The sequence below is a fragment of the Drosophila persimilis genome, unplaced genomic scaffold (genome assembly GCF_003286085.1).
Source record: "Drosophila persimilis strain 14011-0111.01,24,50 unplaced genomic scaffold, DperRS2 tig00000124-arrow-pilon, whole genome shotgun sequence".
NCBI classification, from domain to species: Eukaryota; Metazoa; Arthropoda; class Insecta; order Diptera; family Drosophilidae; genus Drosophila; species Drosophila persimilis.
Window position 1 is genome coordinate 14,559,087 of NW_020825294.1, and position 6,916 is coordinate 14,566,002.

The 6,916-nt window shown below is 37.8% G+C and overlaps 1 long non-coding RNA gene across 1 annotated transcript; it reads right to left on the bottom strand.

Annotated features, from left to right (window-relative positions):
- Window positions 1–5,942: 5,942 nt before the first annotated feature.
- LOC6604471 lies at window positions 5,943–6,591 on the bottom strand. Its single transcript, XR_003408616.1, has 2 exons — window positions 6,423–6,591; window positions 5,943–6,357 (listed from the first exon to the last, which is right to left on the bottom strand). It is a non-coding gene; the product is annotated as an uncharacterized LOC6604471 (long non-coding RNA).
- Between the last annotated feature and the right edge of the window lie 325 nt (window positions 6,592–6,916).

The window sequence follows — 6,916 nt, forward strand, 5'->3', positions numbered from 1 at the left end:
AGCAAAGTTAATCCAAAGAAGAATCGGAAAACTATTCCAAAATTAGAACTTTGTGCAGCACATCTTCTGGCAAAATTAATTCAACGGGTGAAAGTAGCGGTTGGAAGTAATGTAGAGTGTTATGCCTGGAGGGATTCTACTATTACTCTAGCCTGGATAAAGAATGGAGACAATAAAGACAAGTTTATCAGGCGTCGAACTGACGAAGTAAGAAAGATTAAGGAAATCAAATGGGGACACGTTAGAACTGAAGACAATCCAGCAGATGTAGCATCAAGGGGCATTAACGCAGATAAGCTAAAAGATTTTAAGATTTGGTGGAAAGGGCCTCAATGGTTGGCGAAATCTAAGGAACATTGGCCAAAAGAGGAAATTGAAGAAAAATTAGTTGTTGGCACAACAATGGTAATAGCAAAAAATAACATTTTTTGTGAATTATTACAAAAATATTCGTGTATGCATAAACTAGAAAGAGTATATGTATTGAGGTTTACTCAAATCAAAACCAAAAAAAAAAGAATTTCCTTCATTTTTGACAGTGAAGGAGATTAAGAGCGCCAAAGTATTAATAGTAAAACAACAACAAGCTATCCAATTCGGTTCCGAAATAGCTAGCCTAATTAATAAAAAGTAAATAGAAACAAAAAATAAACTATTAAGCTTAAATCCGTTCTAAGATAAAGACGGATTGTTACGAGTTGGAGGTAGATTGCAAAACTCCAACGCGGAATTTGAGGTTAAACATCCCTTGATTTTAGATAAGTGTCACTTGACGTCTTTAATTATCAAGAATGCACATAAAGAAACATTGCACGGTGGAATTAATCTGATGCGAAACTATATCCAGCGAAAGTTTTGGATATTTGGGCTAAGAAATTGCTTAAAGAAAAAACTTAAGGAGTGTGTCACCTGTGCTAGGTATCGACAGAAAACTGCAGAACAAATTATGGGAAATCTGCCGAAACACAGAGCTACAATGTCGCACCCATTTACAAATACAGGTGTAGACTTCGCCGGGCCTTACCATATCCGATGCTCTAAAAACCGGGGGAAGAAATCCTATAAGGGATATATTGCCGTATTCGTATGCATGGCGACAAAAGCTATTCATTTGGAAGTAGTCAGCGATCTTACTTCAGATGCATTTCTAGCTGCACTTAGAAGATTTTTTTCAAGAAGAGGAAAATGTGCAAAAAATTTTCCGATAATGGAACCAACTTTGTGGGAGCTTCGCGCAAATTAGACGAGGAATACCGAAAATCCCTCAAAGACAACATAAAAGTGGTTCCAATATTAGAAAGAGAACAGATCAAGTGGTATTTTATTCCCCCGGCAGGACCTCACTTCGGAGGAATTTGGGAATCTGTGGTAAAATCAATGAAATATCACTTAAAAAGGGTAATTGGGGACAATAATTTGACCTATAAGGAAATGGCAACTCTATTATGTCAAATTGAAGCGGTACTAAATTCACGCCCTTTGTATACAGCTACAAATGATATTGACGATCTGCATGTATTAACACCAGGTCATTTTATAATTGGAAGGCCAATATTTGGCCGATTGAGACAATTTCAGAGGAAAAAATCAGGAATCTGGATAGATGGAGATTAATTCAGAAAATGAAAAGAGAATTTTGGATTAAATGGAAAGAAGATTATTTGCACACACTGCAACAAAGAAATAAATTGAAAATAGGAATGCAGAATATTAAAACAGGACAGATTGTATTAATAAAAGATGAAACATGTAACCCAGCTAAATGATCATTGGGAAAAATAGAAGAAATACATAAAGGTAGGGACGATAGAGTCAGAGTAGTAACTATAAAACATCAAGACGGGTTGATAAAACGACCTATAACTAAAATTTGTCCATTAGCTGGAATTGAGTCAGAAGAGCAAGACTCAGGAATGACTCCAAAAGAGACCAGAAGTACTCGTTGTAGTAAAAGGTAATTCAAATTGCGTTTATAGGAAGATAGCAGAGACAAGGTCATTTTGGGTCGAATTAGAAAGACAGGGTAGTTGGCTCTTCAAAGTTCCAGTAAACACTAATGCTAGAATTCAATGTAGTAACTCAAATCAAGAACTAATTGATCTTCCGCATCAAGGAATTTTAACAATAATACATGGTTGTACTGTGCGAACCGATGATAAAATACTAGTACCTCATCACAGTATTCAAACAGAAAGCTACGAGCCAATTTCATCCTTTTATATAAGTAATATAAGCAAAATACCAAAAATTTTTTGGAATCCATTAACAGTACCATTAATTAACCATACAGAAGAAATGGATAAGTTAAGAAACGAAATAAAATTGTTAAAAGAAGGTCATCATGACTTAAAAGGACTTAAGTTCCATCATGACATGCGGCCTTGATTATCGGAATCATAATAATGATAATATCAATAATCTATGCCGTAAGAAGAATTAAAGTAGCATGAAGACTGCAAACGATAGCACTTCCCTACCCACTGTAATTGACTGTAAATGATTATCTGTACTTGTAATTATAGCTATAAAGAAAGTGTACACAAAAAGGTTCACAAGAATCAAAATACAAAACAATGGCACTTTCGGCCCTTTGCAGAATGTTCAAACATGAACATATTATCGTCAATACAATGCCACTTTCGGCCCCCTTGCAGAATGTTTAAACATAAATAGATTATTGTACACATTCACTCATGTAACAACACCGATCTCTAAAGAAATCACATGAAGTAGACAAGTCATGACTGCACTGGTGTAAACAGAGATCTGTAACCCATTAATACGACAACAAAACACAAGTGGAGAAAACACTTAACAAATGCGGTCCTAAAATAAAACCAATGTAAGCATGTACTCAAATAGACACCCTCAGTAAAGTGTATCCTCTGCGTAGGTATAACGATAATTATAGACTACCAAATTGTACCTCCTACCTCATTGTCAAATCACATATAAGGCTCTGATTTTAAGAATAAAATTTAGTTTGAATTTACAACTCAACTCGCAAATGTCTAGACTTTTCTTTTAAGGTCTTAACAGCAATCGAAGGCATGAACGGCGTCTCCCTCCAGTTGTATTGATACCAAGTCAAATTTGTGATCGTCGCATACCGCATTGTGCAAATTAACGAGGCGCTCCAGTTGCGCGAACCAAAGTTGCGGATTGGATTTATTGAATTTCGGAAGCCGCTGTAGTTGCTGTCTTAAGTCATTTAGCGTGGCCTCCGTGTTTGCCATGATTATTGCGTCGTAAAATTTGTTTTGGTCGAGGAACGCAAAAAATAGTGCTGCTCTTGCATTTGCGGTTGTTTTTTAACGTAGGGGTCACCACTTTGGCGGGTTGGCCACCGTACGCTTGACGTACGCTTCTTTATTAATTATTACTTAGTTTTAACACAATCTTTGTTTAGCGTCGAAGTCAGAGATCAAGATGCCAGACCGCTAATAATATGCGCCGGTGTTGCCACACCAGCGATCGACTCTAAGATCAGTGTTGTTGAGGGGCCTTTGACCTCCTTTGCAGCTATTAAACGTAGCTTTAGTTCCGTTTTCAAATTTACGTATTGCTTTCGTAGTCATTTTTTTAATGCTACGGACAAGTGTAGAAGTACCTCTAGTCCATACTTTTGGTTATGAAAGGTGGATCCAATGCTTTCCATTTGGGAGTGCATTGACGCGTTCACTGATTTTCGTGGATTCAGATTAAATTCTACATTTTAAATTTCAGTAATATATTCTAAACATATGTATGTAATATGAACTTCTTTCACTTAATGACTCCCTATCCGGCCATATATCGTCATACATTCGTCAAAATAAACTTACCAAATAAAATTTCAATCAAATGGTTTAATTTTTTTTAGTTTAGCTGGTATTTAAGTATTGATTTATTTTGTTGGCTAAGCTTATTACAATTTCTTTATAAAATATTTGGACGTTGACATGCAATGACTGCATCTATCAAGAGGCGATGCAATTACTGCACCGTCAAGTGGCCCGTGTGACACCAGCAGAAGGCTGTTACGCGCGGATCCCAGGCAAAACGCAGCCCTCCTCCCGCCCAACCGACCGAGGGGCGAGCATGCAAGAAAGATAGATATTAGACTAACATTCGAGGAAAATTAGCACTAAACTTATTAAGAAATTAAGCATGCAATAAAATACAAAATACAAATACCACTACAATTACTAATTACTAGAAAGGTGTGTAAGGATTAGTAATTTAATAAGAGGAAGAGAATTAGTGGAGGATATAATATGGTAGAGGGAATTATAATCCGAGCATAAGACCCTAAACGGTTCATGCAAGGAATAATTCGATCTACAAAGTGGAAGGAACAACGGTATAAAGTTTCTAGTCAGTCTAATAGGAATCGTGAAGTTTATGCGGCTCAACAGATCAGGGCTGTCTATGTCACCCCTGATCAAGTTGTGCATAAATATCACACCAAGCATTTTTCTACGGTTAACTAAGGATGGGAGGTTTACTAATAATAGTCTACTAGAGTAAGATGGGAGTCTTACACCCGCATCCCAGTTAAGGCCCCGCAGAGCAAAGAGTAAAAAGTTTTTCTGTACTGATTCTATACGGTCCTGGTGTACTTTGTACTGAGGGCACCATACACAGGAGCCGTATTCTAAAATCGGACGAACAAGCGAGGTATAGAGAGTCTTTGTTATATAGGGGTCGTCAAATTCCTTTGACCACCTCTTTATAAACCCAAGCACGCCCATGGCCTTATTTACCATGGTAGAAATGTGTTCGGAAAACTTTAACTTGGGATCTAACATAACACCCAGATCATCCACCAGGGTAATTCTCTCAAGAGAACCCCCAAATAGGGTGTAGGGAGCCAACAAAGGGTTAGAACGATGAAATGTCATAACTTTGCATTTCGAGGCATTAAGGTGTAACAAGTTTGCACAACACCATGACTGAAAGCTATTGAGATCGGATTGCAAGCGAGAATGAAATGAAATGTCCTTGTACTGGACACAGAGTTTAACATCATCCGCATACATAAACACTCGAGAGTATGTTATTACTGAAGGCAAGTCATTAATAAAGAGTGTGAAGAGTAAGGGGCCTAGATGGCTGCCCTGTGGTACTCCCGAAGAAACCTTTACTGGTAAAGAGAGGGAGTTTTTGAAGAGGACTCTTTGAGACCTAGAACAAAGATAGCTAGAAATCCATCTCAGGAGGTTGGGCGGAAACCCTAAAAGGTCAAGTTTATGTGCTAAAAGGGAATGGTTTACAGAGTCGAATGCTTTACTAAAGTCGGTGTAAATAACATCCGTCTGTAAGTTACCTTGAAAGCCTTTAATAATGAAAGAGGTAAACTCTAACAAGTTCGTGGTGGTTGATCGCCGCCTTATAAATCCATGCTGAGTTGGAGATATAAGTGACTTGCAGAGATGTTGCAAGTGCGGAGTTAAAACCTTCTCAAACAATTTGGGAATAGCGGATAACTTTGCTATACCTCTATAATTTTTTGCATCAGACTTGCTACCTTTTTTATGGAGAGGAATTATAAACGATTCCTTCCAGATTGGGGGGAAGCAAGAGGAATCAATGGACATGGTGAATAGTTTAAGCAATGGTCCACACAGAGCCTCGGCGCAGTACCTGAGTACACAACCTGGAACCCCGTCTGGACCCGGTGAAAACACCGGCTTAACTAGTCGAAGATCTTGAAGTAGGGAATATTCATTTAACAAGGGACTGAAAATGCCGTTCGACCTCGGTAATCCATATGGGTACGGTTGACCAGAGTAGCGTTCCTCAGAATAGGTGGTTTGGAAAAACTGGGCAAAAAGATCGGCAATTGCCTGATCATTAATTGCCGACGTATTACAAAATGATAGCGAGGATGGGTGTGCGGACGTTCTACGCTTACTGTTTACGAAGCAGTAAAACTGTTTAGGGTCCTGAGAAACGGGTCCTATAACGCAACAATATAATTACATCTTGCAGGTTTCGAGAGTGGGGCAAATTACTTAAGAGCCTTTTTATGAGAGCAAATCAACATATATTTGTATACTATTTTAAACTTCTGAGAGCAAATTGACCTATCTAGTTATACAAATTTAAAGTTAACGAACTCTTTATCTGACGATTCTACACAAAATGATGTGAATGCTTTATATCTTAGTGGTAGTAAATTTATAGTCATAGTAATTACAAATAAAACTTAATAAAATAGTAGTTGAACAACAGCGAAGACAATTAAATTTTAAGTGATTATAAAGGACCAAAAAGGTTTACTGCTGGATGGTTATCAGCTTTGTTTCCCAAAAATGTACCATAAAGTTCCTTATAGCGTTCTAATGAGAGGCCTCCGCGCTTTCGATCTTCATCCTAGGGAGAAAAATGTTCAATTAAAATGTAAATTATAATTCATTTTTCATTATATGATTGCTCACATTCAGTAACGTTTCGAACGCTTTGTCTATGGGGGAAATATCATCGATGGCTACTCTTGTTATACAGTTATAACGATATTCTTTTACTCCCACTATTCCATCACTATCTATATCCAGCAGTTTAAAGTTGGATTCAATGAATGCTCTCATCGCCTGCAAAAAAAGATACAAAAATATAGTTTGTTATACCCCTATGCGTGGTAATATCCTTCTCCCAAATATTTAGATAACAGTCGGATGATAGTTCGTTGTTGGAAAGGGAGAGGGAGAGAAAGCTATTTAAACGATACACAGTGGGGCCTCAGCGGAAAAAAGATTGTTCAGAGCAGAACCCAGCCGATTAGTTGCTTGCCAAATAGCACCTAATTCTTGGCCGTCAGCCGCTTATTTTGTTTGTTACTTATGTCTATGTCACTCATTTGTTTGTTAAAGCTTTGCGCGTGCTTGCCCTGCTAAGCGCTCTCTGCCAGCTAATGGAACCAACTTTGTGGGAG